We start from the raw sequence: 23375 nt of genomic DNA, 5'->3' as shown, positions 1-23375 counted from the left end.
CTAGGTCCACCTTGTTAGAGGATTTACAAACATACACTAAAGTATGCACTCTGTTAGGAGATTTATAGAAAGACTGTCAAGTCTACCCTGTTAAAGGATTTACAAAACTAATTCACCTGTTAGGATGAAATAGTGGATCTACTTATAAAATTGATTTTTTGATTAGATCCTTGAAGCATAGATCACCTCTTGTGACTGATGAATCTTAACTACTCCTCATAGACCTTGCTGAATATTCTACTCTTATGCTAATTCCATTTTCACTTATCAAAACATTACATGTCTCTCTTGATACTCTCATCCATATACCATACATCTTGCAAATGATATAATACATTACATATATACCATTCCAATAATTACAATTGCAAGGTCGGCCATAACACAAGTGAACAAAACATTACTAAGCTGACCCAATAGTAAATAACTCAGGTTCACTGAACTGACTCGATGACCTTCTGATACTCGGCATCCACTGCATTACTCAGCATCGTCATGCACTCGATAGAAGTGAAGACTTGGTCCATACTAATCACTCGACGTAGTTCTAAACTCAGTAACCATAGGTGACTCCATAGATGTAGTGTCACTTGGTAAAAATAGAATCCTTTGTTTACCTTGCTTTCACTCGGTAAACACTACACTTTCATTACTCAGTAAACGTTGCGCTTCAATCACTTGGTAAACACTGTACTTTCATTACTCAGTAAATACTGCGCTTCCATCACTCCATAAATGTTACACTTCCGTCACTCGGTAAATACTGTGAAGCTCGGTGAATACTAGAATGCTCGGTGTGAACTGCGAAGCTCGGTATGAACTACTTAAGTGATGAACCTATAAGGTAACCACTGAATGCTCGGCATACACTGTAGATGCTTGGTGTAAACTATGAAGCTCGGTGAGTGTAGGAAACTGAGTGCTGAGTTTGGTAGCTATATTGATATAGATAAGTGTTGTCACTAATGGAAATAATAACTTAATGCCAACAATTTTTGAAGCTTCAGTTATGTTGCATGGAGATGGCACTGGCTATGATGACGACATTTATTGACCAAGAATCTTGAGCTATATGCAGTGAATTGCAAGGCATTGAAGATAAAAGATACTTTTTTCCAAAATGTTGTTGATGGATTTTCAAACCCTAAAGTGGACTCCTCATTTTCAAGAACATTCTAGAATTTTATTTCTTTAATTTCTGATCTTGAAAAATAAATTTTACCTTTTGGAAATATGCTACCAGCTAATGCAAAAAAAGAAATTAATATTTAAAAATTAATTTAAAAATAAATGATTTTTGAACTTTGATGTTGTGAAGATTTTGTTTTAAAAATTTAATTATGCACCAGCATTGGGGACATTAGGCTGGGGTCCCATGGGCACCTGGTTGCTTAAAAATAGAGTGGGTGTCGCTAAGCTTTTTTAGGAACATTTAATGGGGAGCGATCTCATGGGCATTACATATAAATCTGCTTAAAAAAATTAGCTCCTAAATTGAAGGAAAAATTTAAAATTATAAACTGTTATTTTTAGAATTTTTGGCAAGATGATTTTAGTTTGGAGGGAAAATGAAGGGTAGGTTTTTACCAAGTGGCAGAATTCTTCCCTAAATAGTAGGGGCTATTTCCAGCTGCCCCTCCTTTTGCATCCACTCAACTAAAAATTAGGGGCTCCTAATTAATAGGAAAAGATTCCAAATTAAGCTTTAGCCCCCCCACATGGGACCCCAGGGTTAGTTCCTTGCCTTATAGATAAGGTAGGGACTAATAATTATTAGTTTTCTCCACATCTGACCTCTATTCAATAATTTTTACTAAATACTAACACTAATCTTTACTTTTTTAACACACTTAAATTCTAAAACACATTTTACTCTAATTATATTGTACTATTCTAAATTCTAAATAGAAACCCTAATCAATATTTAAAAATTCAAAATATTCAAATAAAGAAATCAAATACAAAACCTCATTCTGTCAATGACTCTATATGGACACATATTAATAAAAACACTCATTTATTTTATTATTTTAATATTATTATAATTAGTGTAGTAGTATAAAACAAAACTAAAATTATACTATAATTTATTTATTATAAATATTTTTTTTACTATAATTATAATTAACGACAAGTACATGCCACTACGTGGGACTTGTTATTTTTAAGATGATATGAAATTAATAGTTTGATAATACTTTACCATTTTATAAGTTTATACTTTAATATAAAATATTAGATATCTATATATTTGTTAAAATTCAATTTCATAAAAATAATGATAGAAAATTCAAAAAATTCTGTTCAATTAAATATAACTTTTCTAACATTAGATTTTGGTTTCATATTTAGTTATTTTCATAATATTATGTTGTTGAAATGATTTTTTTATTGAATCATAATCATTTAAATCTATATTCATATTTATCATAATTATATTATAGTTCATATAAATATTTTTTTGAGAATATATCTCTTAAATGTAAGAAAATTACATAAATAATTAAGTTGATAAATTATTTGTTCTTTTTAATATGTTGAGTCTTAAAAGTGAGAGAGAATGAGATAAGATGTAAATAAAAATAAATAAAGTATTTACTATCTATCATCATTATCACAACTTAAGCACATTCTACATGTTTAGTGATGTTAGGCATTAGATTTATTTTAAAGTTAATGTTATTGATATACAAGGTTTTAGTCATATTTTAAGTTTATTTGTAATAGCATTGACTATATTTGGTATGAGAACTAGAATTCTACACAATATGGCATAGCCTTACACACATCTCCATCTTTGCGTTTAAATTTATTTATTTCCCTCTTCATCTCTCTCTTCTCTTATTCCATCTTCATATCTAAATTTGTGTCCCAATATCATTCTTGATAGCACCTAAAAAGATGAATGACTTCATTTGATTTCTAACTATCCTCATTAATGACCAATGACATAACTAAGTACATGATCCTATTACAAACAATAATGATTTAGATTTTATAGACTTTTATTCAACTTTAACAATATTGTCCTACAAGCTAGATAGTGTTATTGACTTACTGGTGCATGTCACTCAAAATGATCTTACTTCTCTTCTCCAAAGCATATTGTTAACCACATCATCATGATTTTATTGTCTTTGATGTTGTTGGTATCCAAAAAATAAAAGCTCTCCATATCATTGACATTCCATTTCAAATTTACATTTAAATATACAACTCAATTCTTACTCCAAAACCCACCACGCTAAAAGCAAGAAGTTTGGTGCTTACACCCCTTGTTATTTTTCAATTCTTTTATTTAATAGTTAAATAGTAAGGTTCATTTTTTATTATTTTTAAAATAGTAAGTAATGGATTGAACAATTATTTTTTACTATTGAAAAAGATATTATTTTAGAAATAATATTGTTATATAAGATATTATGTTTTTTTTAAAAAATTATATGTATATAAATTATTTCATTTTTGTTCTTTTATTACTTTTTTACTCTTGTTTTTGCTTGGTCTTGTGTTAGTTGTTTTTATTATTATTTTTCAAGTTTATGTGTTTCATTGTGTCTAGTGAAGATCTAAGTTGTCAACTTAACTTTTCTATATGAATTATTATTCTAATTATATTGTAGCCTAATATTCACATTTACAATATCCACTAAAGTATGTGATGAAGTGGAAATTAAAACCTTATTGTTATCAATTCTCCATTGCCACCATGGTTTCTAATTTCTTCAATTTCATCTTTATTTATATTTCCCTAAGTGGATTTATCATTCTTCTCAACCATGTTAGCTATGACATTTATGAGAAGCATGTTACATAAATGATCTCATTCTTTGAACACAATCTAAGAAATAATTGAGTATATTAAAAGGCTCATTTTCACCAATAATACTACCAAACAAACAAGAGGTGCACTTTAAATAAGAGTGTCAATTTCCTGATTTCCCTTCTAATACATGCTGCCATTATTATTGACATATAATGAAGACATTTATTTCTTTTCAAAAATGGCAACAATTCTTACATTTGATTCTAAAGAGTTCAATTAATAATTTTTATTTTTATTTTTTGATGTACCTGCAAACCATGCGGCAAGACTTGATTTCTAGTGTGCTCTTTGTGAGCCATTGAATTTTACCAATAGATCAATTTACCCATTGACAAAATTAAAATAATTCCCTACTTATAACAACTGAAAACACATGATTCCATACAACTTTTATTATAAAAGCCAAAAGATGAAAAACATAAATCATCTTTAGGAACACACTTGAGGGTTGACATCCCCTAACTTAGAATAATATATAAATGAAAGATGATGTACATAATGCACAACTCTTAATAGTTATTTATTGAAATAAGAGGAATCCCCTACTACTACATACATTTGATAACACAAGCCACAAGCCAGAAGATAAAATAGATTAGCAATATCTAGCCTCACCTCAACATACGAACTACGCTAAATGAGTCATAATTTCACTAGTATTAGAGATATAATAGCTATCAGCAGCATGGAAAGTAGTTTATCAAACAGGGTAATCAGTAGTGAGCCTCCACGAAGGGTGGGCAAAAAGTTGATTTTTTTTGGGAATAGCCAATCCAAACTCTTCCTCCAAATCCACGTCACCCTCTGCTGTCCAATCAAAGCAGTGAAGGAGCTGAGCAAGTGCCAACTCAACAGTGGAGAGACCAGAGGAAATCCCAGGGCATCCTCTCCTTCCCGTTCCAGAAGGCAACAGATCGAAGTTTTGACCTTTTATGTCCTTGTTACTCCCTATAAACCTCTCCGGCTGAAACTGTTGAGCATCTTTCCAAACGTTCTCATCCCTTCCAATCACCCACACATTCACAAATAGTCTCGTCTGTGCTGGAATGAAATATTCATCCATGTGGTACCCTTCCATCGACTCGTGCGGAATGAGAAGAGGCAATGGTGGATGAAATCGAAATGTTTCCTTCACCACGCATCGCAAATAGTCCAGCTTCATGATGTCACTCTCCTTTACTATGCGATCTCTGCCTACCACTGATTCGATCTCCTTCTGTGCTCGAACAAGTGTGGCAGGATTCCTGAGTAGCTCAGTCATCGCCCATTCCAGTACTGTTGATGATGTCTCTGTTCCCACATTCAACATGTTCTGCACGTAGGCACACCCATCTCTTTAGAGTGGCTTAATAAACCCTAACCTTAAGGATCCGTTTGGTCGCAGGCATAGGAAAGGAGAATAGGCATGTAATATTGGTGAGAAATATAAGAAATTTAAATTTCAACTCACAAAATCACAACCCTAACCCTAAAAAATTTTCTTGGCACTTAAAAGTTGCTTGGCACATGAAGGTGCCAAGTGTCAGTTTTACTCGACACTTGATGGTGCTGAGTGGCAGGTTGCTCGAAACTTGAAGAAAAGTGCTCGGCACAGGAGAGTGCCAAGTGCCAGATTTACTCAGCACTTGCTCGACACTTGATGGTGCCAAGTGATAGGCAATAGGTGCCGAGTGAACTCGGTACAAAGAGGAGCTCAGCAGCAAATGCCGAGCATGCTCGGCTCACAAAGGAAATGCTTGGCAACAATAGATGCCGAGTGAGCTCGACTCCAACAAAGAAATTATAACTTAGGAAATATTTCAATGCGAATGCTTTCACCATTAAAACCAGAAAGCCAAAGCTTTAACCTTTCAACCAAACTTGTCAAATGCAATGAATAGAAGATGAAGAACAATAGATTAAGTATGCTACTTGCTTTCTATTCAACTGAGATTTAAACTATTACAAAATCTAGGAGCATTCGGCTTCAACCAGAAAAACCCTAAACTGATAATACTTCAAACTTCAATAAACTTCTAAACTTGCAACTCTAATGGCTGCATACAATGGTGCCTGGAGAAATCACTGCTTCAACATGACAAATCCAAACAACAAACTTACAGAGTGAACAAGGAACCACGTGCAACTGCAGGCACAAACTTCCTTCCTTCTTCCTTCTCTACTTAGCTCTGCAACTTTTGCCTGATCTGCTTGATCTCACTTAATAAAAATGAATGTAGAAACATTCCTTTTGTCTTTTGACCTAAAATGTTTTTCCCTCTCATATTTAGATTCAAAAATATCACCTACTGCATTCATGTTTTGTATCTGTTTTGGGTCGTCAGGTGGTAGGTGGGCGTTTGGCTCCAGGGGCAAACGTGAACGCTGCATTAAGTTTTCCAACAATATTAGAAATAGGAATGGTATAAGCTCATTTTAGAGGCAAAATGGGAATATGTATTCATATTCCCTATTACAAGTGACGAACCAAATAGAAAATAAAAATCGTTTTCTTTTTCTATTCCTATTCCATCAACCAAACAATAGAAAAGAACTTGTGTTATAAAGACTGGTATCTCAGTAGTAGAAAACTTTACAATAATTGAATGGTTGTAGATGAGGAGGAGAATGATCTGATCAGCTAAATTCTACTATGCATCTTATAGATTAGGCAGAACTATTTGTATGAAATCTATCGTGTTCTTGACTTCCATACTTACTGTGATGATGCATTTGATATAAACTCACGAGGTTATCTGGCCCTTTGTTTCCGCAATGTCAAGCAGCATGTCCACGATGTCTTGAACGCGATCTCCTTCTTCTTCATTAGCCAGTTTTCCTTTCCCCAGTCTTCCATCAATGTGTTCATCAATAACTTTCTCAGCAAATCCATCCAAGAGTTTGTGAACAGCCTTCATCCGACGATGAATTCCTTTGATGTCAAGCCAGTCGAGAAAAGGAATGAAATCGCCAACCGAAAACGCATCGGCCACAGCAGAAACCTTGTTGACCATTTCCTTGAAACCCTACCCAGCACTCAATTCGTGGTCTGAGTATGTTCTACTAGCAAACATTTTGTAGATGATGTTCCTGTGAAAAATCAACTATTGCAGTCGCTGATTATTAATCTCCTATCATAAACGATTATTAAACTGCTGAAAATAAATTCTTAGCTAATATCGAAAAATAACACAACTACAACTTCACTTATAAAATATGGAAAGAAATGTGCAACACAATTAACACAATATTTTGGGACAAATTGTCCCTGGAAAAATCCCTAAGGGAAAACCAGTTCTACAGATGAGAAATTATATTAAACTTCAGCAAATCAAGAGATACAAAATTCCTTGCCTCTTACTGGCAGAACTTCAACAACCTCCTAATTTCTCCCATTGATATTCCCCACTGCTATCCCCACACTAACATTGCGCCCTTGCTAACACTGCAAATGTTTCTACAAAACTTCATATTCTCCAAATGCCCCCCTGACCTCCTTTTATACTACTCCTGTTGGTAAACCAATGGCCAAGATTGATTTACAATCGACGGTTGAGATTAAGACAACTCAACAGCCAACAATAGAATTGGTTGCAAGGTGTCCAAAAGGGAATCACTAAAATTAGTAAATAATTATCCTTGCAATAACCATTTACTAATTCTTGGCAAGTGGACAAACAGCTATCCAAACCACCCATAACTAATGCTGCTATACATAGATAAGGACGAACAGTTATCCAAGCTACCCATAAATACTACTGCTATTTTCGGGTCAGAAATAACAACTGTCCAACTAACAATAATTAACACTCCCTCTTAGCGAGGAAGCTGTTCTACAGGATACCTAACTTATCTCTGAAGAAGATAAATTTTTCCTTCCCCAATGCCTTAGTTAGAATGTCTGCTACCTGCTCCTATGTAAGTATGTACTGTAGTTGAACAACTCCCCTTTGTACACAATCTTTGATGAAGTGATATCTGATATCTATATGTTTAGACCTATCATGAAACACTGGATTCTTAGACAACTTGATGCAACTCTGATTGTCACAATGTATTACAGTAGTCTCAACCTTCTGACCAAACAAGGCTACTAACAACTTTCGAAGCCATATAGCTTCACATGTCGCCATGCTAGCTGCTATGTATTCTGCTTTTTCTGAACTTAGAGCCACAAACTTTTGCTTCCTTCTGAACCAAGATACAACTCCTAATCGCAAGCCGAAACAACACCTTGAAGTGCTCCTTTTGTCTGTTGTACTTCCTACCCAATCTGCATCAGTATAGCCTATCAACCTGATACCTTCACCTCGAACATATCTGATCCCATACTCGGCTGTACCACACAAGTAATGTAGCACATGCTTAGCCGCTATCCAATGCATTCTCTTTGGTTCAACCATGAGCTGACTAAGAGAGTTTACTGCAAATGCTATATCTGGTCTAGTGTTGACCAAATACATAAGTGAACCAATCAACTGTCTATATAAAGTGGGATCTACATCTTTCTCCTTAGTTGTATCTACCTTCCTCCAATTCGTGATCATGGGTGTAGACATGGCTTTGCAATCCTCCATCCCAAATTTTTTCAAGATTTCAATGCAATATTTCCCTTGACCAAGGAAAATCTCTCCATCTATCTGCCACACTTCCATGCCTAGAAAGTAGTGCATAAGTCCTAAATTCTTCATCTCAAACTCTTCTACAAGGTTCCTCTTGCAATCCACTACGAGCCCTAGTGAACCTGTAAGAAATAGGCTATCCACATAAAGAACAAGAATGAGAATCTCACCCCCAACCATCAAGTAGTAGAGGTTAGCATCTGCTTCACTCTTCACAAAGCCCATTTTTTGCAAATCTGTATCAATGCGCTCATACCACGCTTTAGGAGCCTGCTTGAGTCCGTAAAATGCTTTCTTCAATCTGCACATGTGGGTCTCTTTGTTGTGTGCTACAAAGCGTTCTGGTTGTTCTATGTATACCTCCTCCTTCAACTCACCATTAAGGAATGTTGTCTTGACATCCATTTGATGAACTTGCCATCCCATCTGTGCTGTAAGTGAGATTACAGCTCGTATAGAAGTATACCTGGCACCAGGAGAAAATGTCTCCTCATAGTCTATTTCCTCCTTCTGAGAGAACCCCTTTGCCACAAACCTTGCCTTGTATTTCTCGATGCTACCATCTGCACCGTGCTTTATCTTATAGATCCAACGTGATCCAACTACAACCCTATTTGTTGGTCTAGGTATTACCTCCCACACATCATTCTGTATTATTGAAAAATATTCCTCAACCATAGCATCTCGCCATACCTGATTTTCTGCAGCTTCCTAATAGCTAGAAGGCTCACTATCTACCAACTGACTAACTAATGCCACATAGTCATTAAACTTGGCTGGTTGTCTTCATTGTCTAGTACTCTTCCTAAGAGCTCCCACAAACTCCTAAGTATCCCTTTGTGTATCTGGAACCACATGGTTCTCGCTGCCAACTGTAGAGGATGAAATGTCAATCTCTAAGTCTTCTAGATGCATTTCCTATTACACTTGTTGCTCCATACTCTGTGAATCTTCACTAATTGAGTCTACACTCATACTGGTAACTGTACTTGAGCTTTGTTGCTCTTGACTTGGTCTTGGAGCTTCTATTGGCTGCTCACTCTGATCATCTGTTGGCACATCTCTGGATCTCCTGAATGCCTTGTCCTCCATGAACTTGACATCCCATCTGACAATAATTCTTTTAGTCCCCAAAATGAAAATCTTGTATGCCTTTGAGGTCTCATTGTACTCAAAAAAGTACCCCCTCTCTGCAGTCTGATCTAACTTTGTAAGTGTATCTCTAGGAATATGACAATATGCCAAACTCCCGAATATCCTGAAGTGACTAACATCTGGCTTCTTCCCTGTGAAAGCCTCCTTTGGTGTCATCTTCCCTAGCAACTTGTGTGGAACTCTATTTTGAATGTAGATTGTTGTATTACACGCCTCTACCCATAAGTAACGGGACATGTCCTGGTCATGTAGCATAGCTCTTGTTGCCTCCGATATAGAATGGTTTTTCCTCTCAGCAACTCCATTCTGTTGTGGATTGCAAGGAACAATCCATTCTCTCTTGATTCCTTCTCTACTGCAGAACTCCTGAAAGACATTTCCTTTGTACTCGGCTCCATTGTCTGACCGAAGAACCTTTATTTTCTTTCCTATCGAGTTCTCCACAAGATCCTTGAACTCTTGGAATCGACTGAAAACCTCATCCTTAGTCTTCAAGAAGTATATCTAGGTCTTTTTAGAGAAATCATCAATAAAAGTAACATAGTACTCATATCCTCTGAGAGATTTTGTCGACATCGGTCCACAAATATCTGAATGTACTAAATCAAGAACACCCTTAGATCTGGTGTCACTCCTTGGAAAAGATGCTTTTGCAAACTTCCCCAACACACATCTCTTACATACATCGTCATGCTCTGTGCTCACCTCTGGAACACCTGTCACTATCTCATGAAGCAATCTAAGTGCTCCATGATGAATATGGCCCATCCTCCTATGCCATAGCTCTCCAAGATCTCTAGGATTACTATTGCTCATAAGTGCCTTAGGAGTATCAAACTGCAATCTATAAAGGCGACCACTCCTAACTCCAATAGTTATGGGTGATTTCTAATCCTTGTGCTTAATCAACACATGTGTCCCTCTAAAGAGTACATTATACCCCCTATCTTGAAGAACAAATACAGAAATCAAATTGATACCTAAGCCTGGCACATATAACACATCATGAAGTGGAATTATCTTTCCATTCTCCCTCTGAAACTGAATAGTCCCTTTCCCAATGGGGTTGAGTTTAGACAAGTTTCCCATAGAAATTTTGATGTTGGTGTCCTCCTCATTGTAATTGGAGAAGTACTCTCTAACTCCTGTCATATAAAATGACGCCCCACTATCTATATACCAAACACACTATGAGGTTGAGCTAACCATACAAGCTATGAGTGCGAACTCATCTTCCATTCTACTGGAGAGTTCTTCTATACTTGCTGAAGCTGCCACCTGCTTCTTACCCTTCTTCCTCTCTGGGCAATCACTGACATAGTGGCCAAACTCGTGACATCCAAAGCACTTGACCTTAGAAAGGCATCCAAAGCACTTGACCTTAGAAAGGTCCTTCTTCTTCTTTTCACTTTGTGAATTTGATCCTTTGCTAGATCCCTTCTTTGCTTTCCCTTTACCCACTAGGGCAATGTTCTCTTGTTCCACCTTATTTTTCTGACTTTTGTTGGCCCCATTGACAAGACTTAGTCTAAACTCCTCCTGAGTGAAATCAGTCCATAGTCAATCCCAACTCAGTAAAGTATCTCGTCCATTGACAACTTGAACAAAGACACTCCATTGTTTAGTAAACCCATTTAGGGCTATTCTCACTAGCTCGTCATCACTAGGGCTATCTCCAATAGCTGCTAACTCATCCTTGACAAGTCTGAGCCTGGTGAGGTAACTTGTGACGTCTTCTCCCTGATTCGTCTGGGTATTCTTTAGCTTCTCTCTGAGAATCAACTTCCTATTGGTGGTAGCATTCTGGTACAGATTTAGAATGGCATCCCACATCTTCTTCATTGTATCTAGCTCCGAGATATGTGGAACAATATGATCCTTGACACCATCAAAGATTATCCTCCTTGCCTTGGCATCGTCCTTTCTATATGCTGCAAGCTGTGTTGCATCCGTTGGTACAGGTACAACACTGGTAGCATAATCTTTGATACCATTCTTTTCCAACAATAAAGAAATTCTAGCCTTTCAGACACCAAAATTTGAGGCACCATCCAATCTATCCTGATCTCTCAAACTAGCTAAAGCCATCTCAAGGGTTTAAAGCAATAATAAATCTAAAGAGATCAAAATTTCTTTCCTAGGGAAAAACTCTTCTACCCTTAACAATGCTCTGATACCATGTGAAAAATCAACTATTGCAGTCACTGATTATTAATCTCCTATCATAAACGATTATTAAACGGCTAAAAATAAATTCTCAGCTAATATCGAAAAATAACACAACTACAACTTCACTTATAAAATACGGAATGAAATGCACAACACAATTAACACAATATTTTTGGACAAATTGTCCCTGGAAAATCTCCTAAGGGAAAACCACTTCTACAAATTAGAAATTATATTAAATTTCAGCAAATCAAGAGATACAAAATTCCTTGCCTCTTACTGGCAGAACTTCAACAACCTCCTAATTTCTCCCGCTAATATTTCCCACTGCTATCCTCACGCTAACACTACGCCCTTGCTAACACTACAAGACTGTTTGCTAACACTGCAAACGTTTCTCCAAAACTTCATGTTCTCCAAATGCCCCCCTGGTCTCCTTTTATACTACTCCTGTTGGTAAACCAACGGCCGAGATTGATTTACAATTGACGGTTGAGATTAAGACAACTCGACAGCCAACAATAGAATTGGTTGCAAGGTGTCCAAAAGAGAATCACTAAAATTAGTAAATAATTATCCTTGCAATAACCATTTACTAATTCTTGGCAAGTGGACAAACAACTATCCAAACTACCCATAACTAATGCTGCTATACATAGATAAAGACGAACAGCTGTCCAAGCTACCCATAAATACTACTACTATTTTCGGGTGAAAAATAACAGCTATCCAACTAACAATAATTAACAGTTCCAGAGAGGGAGGAGAGCCTCTTCATATCAACACACTTTGCTCCTTGTTTACTTTCCTTCCAGATAGAGGTCACCATGGAAGATACTTTTTCCTCTCTGACGGATCTAAAAGACTCGTTTCTCTTTGCTCTGAGCGACTCCACCATACACAGCTTTCTAAGACGCCTCCAGTAGGGTCCGTAGAAGCCAAATACCACGTCTTGATAATTATAACAAGCATATTTCCCATGGGCAGATACTGCTCTGTTCGCAAAGACCGAATCGTGGGTTTTGAGGAACTCTTTTGCCATGGCAGGGGAAGATACGACAATGGTGGGCACAGAGCCCAGGCGCAGAAACAAAATGGGTCCGTATACCTTTGCCAGATCGGCCACGGACTGATGAGGAAGGTTTCCCAAAAGATGGAGATTTCCTATGACTGGCCATGGACGCGGTCCGGGAGGCAACTTCACTTTCCTGCCATTGCTTCTCCTGAGATTATAGAGAAAGAGGAAGACAATCACAAACGCAAAAGTGATGGCCTCATTCAGGGACCAATCCATTGCTGCTGCTGATTAGCAAAGGGAAATGTACACTTCTCCAATCAATGCAATCTTGAATGCCACAAAGCAACCTTTTTAATATGCTGCAGGAGCTTTACTGCTGTGACAGGACAAAACCGCAATTAGAAAGAGCGGCTTGCATTTTCAGGTTTCGTGGTATCGGCAACTTGTTTGTAAATACAATAAATGGTTTTGGTTAAAATTTGAAAAACACGGCACATCTGATCAGCACTCGAGTATTATGTGTTTTTTCATGCATCACAATTATACATCATTTTAAATACAATCTCTCGAATTAGTAAATTTTTCAATTTACTTCCATTTCTATTGTCAACATTAGAGCACATGGAGGAAGGACACTCCACCTAATTTAAAATAAAAATCTAAAAAGTACGTGTTTGACACCATAAACTATTTAGAGCATACGCAAGGGGGACATTTCGCCTTAAGAAATGATATAAAAGTATATATTTGATATTCTTTCTATAGAGTCAACCTACTCTTTGAATTACATTTTTATTGATGGATTATTTTTTAATTACATTTTTATTCATGCCGACTTTTTTTTGGTGCTCGTGGGGCCATCTATGTTAAATCTAATTGGAAAGAGAAAATAGTTAAATGGAACAGAAAATGACATTTACTTTCTTCTCATCATTATCAATGATAAAACAACTTTTTATTTTTGGTGGTTTTTTATATTCTATTGTGTGTTAGTGATAATTTTCTATATTGTTGGAAATTGAAATAGTTATTACTTAAGTAAACAATTATATGAGGTGAATAGATGAGTGTGTTGATAAGTAGGTGATTTTCTACGGCCAGTCAATTTGTGATATTGGTGATGCTCATAGAGGTGAAGCATCAAGACTTCCCAGGGGGTCACCCATCCCAGAGTGTTAAGTGTTCTAGTTATTCTCATGAGAGATAGATTAATATGATAGATTGACTTGTTGTGGAAAATATCCTACTTATCAATTGATGAGCTTAAGGGACTTTCTAATGAATGGTTCATAAGGTGCAACACTTGGTGAAGGTTTTGCAAATGGGGTTGCAAGCAGAGTGGGTTTAACCATGGAGGAACTCTATAGTTAAACGCGCTTGAGCTAGAGTAGTACTGAGATGGGTGACCTCTCTGGAAGTCTCGATGCTTCACTCTGTGAGCATCACCTAGATCCAATGAGTGCTAAGCGTTCCATTTATTCTCACGAGAGATGGATTCATATATGAATCACTACTCATGATACATGGGTCAATGAGTTTGACTTAAAAACTACATAGTTAAATCTCGATAACAATATCACAAGATGAGTGTATTTCCACTTATGTTTGGATTTATGGTAAACCTAGTTAAACTCTACAAAAGATTAATGAGAGAAAAAGGAATTGAAGAATTTGACTTACTACAGTTAGAAATGTTAAAGTTTGAAAGCAGGAGAATATGGACATCATTGGTATTGTAAAAAGTTATATAGGAGACAAAATAGTTATAAGACCCTCTAGCAACTGGATCTCTTGTATGCATAATTAGTCAATGATGATTTGACTTGAAGTTAAAGAAAGCTAAGCTCCCATATGTAGATGATTAGGTCAAACAAGATCCAAATAACACTATATTGACCTAAATATACATATATGCATACAATTCTATTTCCAATTCATGTAATGTATTTTCTCCCCATATTCACACTAAGGGAATTGCTAGGAACTCATGTTTATGTTTGGGTACATTTTTTAATAAATTAATATAAGTTTAATATTATTTTTTTGAGAAAAAGTTTAATATTGTAGCGAGTGTGTTGTTCTCTGAATAATAGTGTGATTTGTTAGTCACACGGAGATATAAGAGTGTTTGTAGAGATTTAAGTTGTTAAGTATTGTGAGAGTTATTATTGGAAGTTTTTTTTTATAGAAGATAGACACATCCTATAAATATGAAATGTCTATTAAATGAAAAATTGAAGAAAATACAAACATATTATTTTTTGTTTAAGTATTTTGTACTTATTTTTTTGTCTACCCAAATTCTCAATAAGCACACAATAATATTATATAATCTTCTAATTAATTATTAATTTTTTAATCCAAAAGTGTAATTAGCACTTAAATTATATATCCTCTACCCAATTATATAATATATTGTTGTATTGCCCAAAAATTATTAAGGTCCACTTCTTTCATCTTATACACTCTTTCTAAGTCTTGTAATCATCAATATAAATTTTCAATACATAAAAATTATAACTATATATATATATATATATTTAAATAGTCACAAAGAACTGATTTTCTTATAATATACATATTATATGAATTGAGCATATGAAAGCTTTTACACTTCATTTTAATTAGACTATAATTTATTTTGTACATATTAAGATGTATATTTCATGGTTTCTAAGACTAGGATAGTCATAATGTTCTACATAACTAATATCTCTCTATCTATATTATAGATGTGAATACATTTTTTTAAAGAAAAAGTGGATGAAACAACTATATAATATTACTAATATAAAGACTAATTCAAGAATTAGCAAGAAAATAACATCTACATTTATATTTGACTGTCATAAATGTATTCATGTATAAGTGTTTGATTGTCATATATATATATATATATTTCAATCCAGTAATGCCGTGCCCACACAAACTACTTATAAAATTGCTTCACTATGAAATCAGCATTCGTGTAATTTTATAAGCTCTTATTTACCAACTCCATCTGGTGAATAACAAAAATATCCTCGCAGGTGCGAACCACTTACAGTGGCGAAATCCCTCCCAACAATGGAGTTGGAAGAGAATCGTCGGTTAAAGATAAGGATCTGGTGGATGAGAAAAATCATTTCTATGCCGACTATTACAGCACAGATGCTGAGAAGGACATGAAGAAAAGGTAAGAAAGCATTTATTAAAAGTTAAGAGGAACCAATGGGCAGTGCAGGACGGCCCAATACTTTGAAACGAATGCAACGTTTCAAAATGAATGACAAACCATAAAAAGTTGGATGTTTGTGTGATGTAATAATAATTGGTTCTTCGGCATTGCTATACTTGTCAACTTTCACCGTTAGTGGGCCGGATAATAGTTGTGTGCAGTCGGCAGTGATATAACCATTTGTGAATGAAACACAGGAGGATGTCCATTTCTTAGCATGCCCCGGTGACCTACTGAGCTACGTACAGATATCACGAGATAAACATTGTTCACAAAATAGGGGAGCCCGCAGAGAAAGATATTTTTAGTTCCTGCCCTAGGCAGGATACTATAGCATGCAGTTCATGTCCATTTTTTTTTTACACTGAAAGAATTTTTTCAAAACACTATTTGATTATAATGTTTCTATACTGAATAGTTATTTCTTTATTTTTAAAACTTTATAATTCCTATTACTTCATTTGATGGTACAGTGAACAGCCACTGTTTGCATTTGATTTTTTATGGATAGTACTCCATATTTTATGGATAGTTTCTTCAAACTAATATATGGATATTGAATACCTCTATAAACATGTTGAGGTAAAGACTATATCTGTCACATCTACTCATCTGCCTGCGCAGTTGTTCATATGAACATTTAATTCTCCGTGTGAAGAGGCAAGAGGCAGATGCACGGTTCTTAGCAGAGATAGAAATCTAGATAATAAATCAATCTTATTGTTTTATCTACCTCCATGTTGTAGAAAAGATGAGTGGAGATATCCAGTCATTGTTTACTGTTTGTGGAGACAAAAGATAAGGCCCACTTTGAATTCAATTTGATTTTTTGGCAGCTCGTTTCAGAGTATATTACAAATCTAGCCTACCACCGTGTACATTTAAAGAAGTTTACATGTAACTTAATAGTAAAAAGTATAAATAAAAAAAACCTTTTCTGATGGATGGGCAGAGGAAGAATAACAAAAAACACAGAACAACACAATGTGCTGCTGCATAGTAAAATATATTATATTTCATTCACTGTGATCTCAAATGAGTACATAGTGCCTTTTTATAGGAAAGCATACAATATTCTAGAGAAATCTAGCATTAGTTAAGAAAACAAAATATCTACAAACTTCTGAAAAATATTACAGCCGACTCAAACTTCTAGAAAATACTTTAACTGACACACCCTAAACCTAAACCTAATAATCTAGAAGTATAGTTTACAAAATGAGAGGTCTAGAACTCTCCATGAGAAGATAATAATAAATAAAGTAGTTGGAGTAAGTAAAAGGGTAGGGGAGATTAAAAAGGACAGGCTGGAATCCTACGTCACCAACACTCCCCCTTAATCTTCACTGCCATTTATGTTTGTAATACCAGTACTTTCTCGAAGATGTTCAGAAACATTCTTTGCAAGAGGCTTTGTGAAAATGTCTACCAATTGTTCTTTGGACGTCCAAAACTTAAGACATATGTCACCATTGTTCACTAATTCATGAATACAATGATATCTTATATCTATATGTTTACTATGTTGATGAAAGATATGATTTTTTGATAAAGCAATTGCAGAATTATTATCACAATATATTTGAAGGTTCTTCTTGTGGATGCTTCAAGTCTGAAAGTACTCTTCTCATCCACATTTCTTGACAAGCTATTGATGTTGTTGCAACATATTCTGCTTTAGCTAATGATAATGTCACAATTGGTTGCTTCTTTGATGCCCAAGAAATAGCTCTTGATCCCAAGTGAAAAATATGTCCTAAAGTGCTTCTTTTATCATCTAAGCTACCTACCCAATCACTATATGTATAGCCAAACAACTTCTAATGATTTAAATGCGCATATAAGATCCCAAAGTTCTTTGTTCTAGCTATATACCTCAAAATCCTCTTTCCAACTTTCCAATGAGTTTCTTTTGGTTTGTCCATGAATCTAGAAATAAAACTAACTCCATGCATTATATTTGGTCTTGTAGCTATCAAATATAAAAGGCTGCCAACTGATCTTTTGAATAAATTTGTGTCTACATTAGGACTTCCATCATTCTTGCTAAGTTTTAAATCTAATGCAATAGTGTAGGGGTTGAATTCACATTTGTCATTTTAAATATTTTCAACAAATTAGTAGCATACTTACTTTGACAAATGAAAATGCCTTGATCATTTTGATTTACTTGTATCCTAAGAAATATCTCATGAGTCCCAAGTTAGTCATATCAAATTCATTTTTCATGGTTGCCTTGAAATTGTTAATTGATATATTACCAGTGAATATCAAATCATCTACATATAAGAGAACTATAAATATTTCTCCTTCATTGCTCACTTTGACATACAAAGTTGGTTCATAGCCACACTTACTAAAACCATTATTCACAAAATAAGTGTCTTTTCTATTGTACCAAGCTCTAGGAGCTTGCTTCAAGCCATATAGTGCCTTCTTCGGCTTGTATACCTTATGTTCTTCTCCCAAAATTCCATATTTCGGTGGTTTTTTTATATACACTTCTGCTAAGATGCCATTCAAGAATGTTGATTTCACATCCATTTGATAAACCTTCCAATTATTTTGAGCTTCTATGGATAAAATCATTCTAATAGTGCCTAATCTTGCCACAGGTGTAAATTTCTTATTGTAGTCTATACTCGCTTGTTCTATGAAGCCTTTGGCTACTAGTCTTGCCTTGTGTTTCTCTACTTTTCCATCAATATTATATTTTTTTTTGTATACCCACTTAATTCCAATCACATCTTTGCCTTTAGGAAGATCTACTAAGTCCCAAATATCATTCTTTTCTATTGACTAAATTTCTTCATCCATGCCTGAAACCTATTTGTCATCTTTAATGGCTTCTTTAAAATAAATTAGATCAACATGTGCTAAGAGTGAAAAATTAATGCATAAATCATCATTTTCAGCCTCTTGTAATTCATCATATATGTCTCTAAGGCTTTGTGTCTTCCTTGAAGTGTTTATAGACCTTGATCTTAATGATGCAAGTGTTGGATTAGATGATTCACTACTGTTAGTGCTTGCTAGAGTAGTAGTGTTTTGAGTGGTAGGTGCCCTTGTAGGTGTTTTAGGAACATTTGTTTGTGTTGTAGAATGCACATCTTGGGTTTCATTTTTTTCATTTTCTTGTGGAACACTAGCTGCAACTATAGTTGACTTATCTAGGCTACCATCCCATGTTTCTTCTTCTACAAACTCAACATCACAACTTATTATTAACTTCTTTGTGATGGTATTGTATAACCTATATGCCTTGGATTGTTCACTATATCCCACAAATATACACTTCTCTCCTCTATCATCCAATTTTTGTCTCACTTCTTGAGGTACCAATGAGTATGCCAAACAATCAAATATTCTCAAATGTTCTATATTGTGCTTCCTTTTGCTCCAAGCTTCTTCTAGTGTTTTATGTATTACTACTTTCGTTGGACATCTATTTAGTATGTATGCTGAACATGCAACTGCTTCAACCCAATACTCATTTGGTAAGTGTTTCTCCGTTAACATACTCCTTGTCATCTCCATAATTGCTCCATTTTTTCTTTTTACTACTCCATTTTGTTGTGGAATGTACCTTGCTATAAATTGTTTCCATATGCCATTTTCTTTGCAAAAATTCAAAAAATTATTTAATATGTATTCTCCACCTTGATCAGTTCTTAATGTTTTAATAGAGTATCCACTTTCTTTTTCAACTTTTGCCTTGAATTATTTAAAGACAACAAATACATCTGATTTATACTTCACAAAATAAACCCAAACTTTTTTGCTGAAACCATCAATAAATGTCAAGAAATAAAGTTTTCCACTTAAGGATGGTGTTTGCATTGGCCCACAAATATCTAAATAGACTATCTCAAGTGGATGTTTTTCTCTATAAGACTTTCCAACTAGAATTTTTTCTCTATGTTGCTTTGCCAAAATGAAACTCTCACATGTTGTCTTAAGTGGCTCTATTGATGGAAATGCATAGACCATTCGTTTCTTATATAAGAGTTGTAACCCTTTAAAGTTTAAATGACCAAATCTTAAATGCCATAGCCAAGATTCATTTTTGTGTAAAGTTTTGAATGCAGATTCAGCTACTTTTTGCAATTCATTTGGCTCTAAGAATGATTCACTTTGGATTCTAAGTGGGAACATTCCATTTTGAGTCATTTCAACTTTTGTAATTAGTCTATTGCTTGGTCTTTTATCTAGAATAACACATTCACCATTTCAAAATATATTCTATGTCCCTTTTGTACTAGTTTCCCAATGCTTATGAGATTGTGTTGCAATTCAAGAACATAATATATATCAAGAATTTCCTTTTCTTCACCTTTCTTAGTTCTTATGCTAATTGACCCTTTTCCCATGCCTGGAATTTGATGATCACTCCCCAACTTAACTCTGATTTTACTGATTCATCTACTGTTGAGAATATCTCCTTAGACCCACTCATATGGATACTACAACCACTATCTAAGAACCATACTTCTTTAGAACTCTCTTGTGCAACATTGCATGTTATAAAGATCGTGTTTTTCTTACTAGTGTTGGGTTGACTTCCATTTGTAAAATGTGCCTTTTGCCTATCCATGTTATATTGTTTTTTTTCTACACTCAGATGTAAAATGCCCAAATTTATTACAATAATGATATTAGATGTTAGATTTTTCATACCTTTCTCCTTGATGATGGTTGTGATGATGATTGCTCCCCCTTCTTCTTGTTGATGTGAAATTAGTTTGTGAGCTTGATGTTGGCCTTCCACACTCAAACTGTGGATTTCCACTTCCACCTCTTGGTGTAAAACGTCCTCTGCCTCTTTTGTAATCTGATCTTCCTCTTGTTCTTCCAAATGAAAGTTGAGTCTTGAAAGCATTCTCCAATAATGAAGTTCTTGAATGATTCAACTTTTATTCATGTGATAAGAGAGAACCCATTAACTCATCTATTGATAGCAAGGAGAGATCCTTATATTCTTCAATGGCTGCAACTCTTCAATCAAACTTATTTGGTAGACTTCTAAGTATTTTCTCTACAACTTGTTGATCCCCGAGGGTTTCTCCATAAGATCTAATCTAATTTACTATCCCCATTGTTTGAGTGAAGAATGAGTCTATTGAATCTGAATCTTTCATTTGTAAATTTTCAAGATCTCTTCTAAGATTTTGTAACTTGAGATTTTTACCTTTCCTATGCTTTGGTATGTTGATTGGAAGTTTTCCCATGCTTTCTTTGAGCTTATGGCTGCAGCTACCTTTGAAAATATCACTTCCTCCACTACCTACTGAATAAAGAACAATGCCTTAGCATCCTTTTTCTTATTTTCCTTTAATAAATCCTTTTCAGCTTGTGAAAGAGCTTGATGTGCCTACTAGTTTGCTAGTTTAGGGAACCCACTTTCAACTAAATCCCGAACATCCTGAGAAAGAACAAGAGTTTTCATTTTGATGCTCCAATAATTATAATTTTTTCCATTATAAGCTGGAATTTGTGGCTATGAAATACTTCCATTGGTTCCTTCCATGATTTAATAGTAAAAATTTCTCTCTTGTAACAACTACAAACACTTTCTCTTCCTTTCTCACACAGTAATTATGATCTCTTCCTTAGATCTTCATCTTTGCTCTCATTTTCCCTTCACCCACAATGATATCTGCCCATAAAAATAATGCCCAAATTTTCTATAGCTCTAATACCAATATGATGGATGGTTAGAGGAAAAATAACAAAAAACATAGAACAACACAATGTGCTACCACGCAATAAAATATATTATATTTCATTCATCATGATCTCAGATGAGTACATAGTGCCTTTTTATAGGCAAGCATACAATATTCTTGAGAAATATAGCATTAGCAGAGAAAAGAAAATATCTACAAACTTCTGGAAAATACTTTAGCCCACACACCCTAAACCTAAACCTAATAATCTAGAAGTATAGTTTACGAAATAAGAGGTCTAGAACTCTCCATGAGAAGAAAATAGTAAATAAAGTAGTTGGAGTAAGTAAAAGGGTAGGGGAGATTAAAAAGGATAGGCTAGAGGCCTATGTCACCAACAATTTTGTACACTATAAAATCCCTTCAATAGTAATGAAATCAACTAGAGTCATCACATCATTTTGAATGTTAGTGTTGAGGAGCTAAAAATGCACAGGTTAGCCTATCTTAGGGTAATGATCCAACTCTTAAAAGGAAAATTCTTGAGTGCTATTTGATGCGTAAACCCATCTGACATTGTCCATTACAAGCACACATAATAGTAGTCATACATATGTAGACAACTTCATTCATTTCAAGTGAGAAATTTTTTTCTCTCATTCTTTGTACTCGTATTGTTTAATTTTTCGTGTGTGGCTTCTTGTAGTCGACTACTTGTAGTGTTCTCTAAAATGCTTTTCCTATCATGGTTGCTATTATGCAAATTTTCATAGTTTATATCTGTGTCTTGGATAATTTGAATATTATATTTACAACTAACCTTACCTTCATGAGTTGTACATTTCATTGTCTATGATTGTTTTTAGCATACAAAATTCCTAAACCTCTGATTTTCATGATTGCGATCATCTCACAAAATTTTTAAATGTAAATCCTTTTAATATCAACAATGTTGGTTGGGAAGAGGTATAGGAAAAATGAAAACACAAAAACACAATGTGTTGTGGCACAATAAAAATATATTGTATTCCATTCACCATGATTTCAAATGAATATGTAGTGACTTTTTATAGGCAAGTGTACAATATTCTAGAGAAATCTAGTATTAGTTGAAAAGATAAAATATCTACAAATTTCTAGAAAGTACTATAGTTGACCCAAACTTCTAGAAAATACTTCAACCAACACAACCTAAACCTAAACCTAGTAATCTAGAAACAGCTAATGACAGATGATTAATTCTAAGTAGAAATTACTATTTATAACGCTTCCCCCTAATTTATACTATCTACATCATGAATATTTACAATTCCTGCTTCCCTCAAAATCTCAAATTGTTCCTATAAGAAAGCCTTGGTGAAGATATCAACAAGTTACTCCTCTAATCTGGAATATTGTAGATTAATTTCTTTATTATTAACCAACTCTCTAATGAAGTGATACCTTGTGTCAATATGATTTGTCCTCTTGTGAAACACATGGTTCTTTGAAAGTGCAATAGCTGACTTGTTACCATAATAGATTGTAGTAGGTCCATCTTGAGCTTGTAGTAAGTCTTTCAAAATCCTTTGCATCCATACTGCTTGACATCTTGTTGTTCTTCTCGATACATACTTTGCTTTAGCTGATGACATAGTTACTATAGGTTGCTTCTTTGATGCCCAGGCTACGGATGAAATGCATATCCAAATGTACTCCTTCTATCCTCAGTATTCCCTATAAA

General features: G+C 34.7%; 1 pseudogene; it reads right to left on the bottom strand.

Moving 5' to 3' along the window:
* Positions 1-4526: 4526 nt before the first annotated feature.
* LOC149570921 (cytochrome P450 750A1-like) lies at positions 4527-13070 on the bottom strand (annotated as a pseudogene).
* Positions 13071-23375: the final 10305 nt, after the last annotated feature.

The sequence above is a fragment of the Cupressus sempervirens genome, chromosome 2 (genome assembly GCF_028749045.1).
Source record: "Cupressus sempervirens isolate cs-2001-9-10 chromosome 2, ASM2874904v1, whole genome shotgun sequence".
In the NCBI taxonomy this organism is placed as follows: Eukaryota; Viridiplantae; Streptophyta; class Pinopsida; order Cupressales; family Cupressaceae; genus Cupressus; species Cupressus sempervirens.
This window is presented reverse-complemented; position numbering and strand designations above follow the sequence as displayed.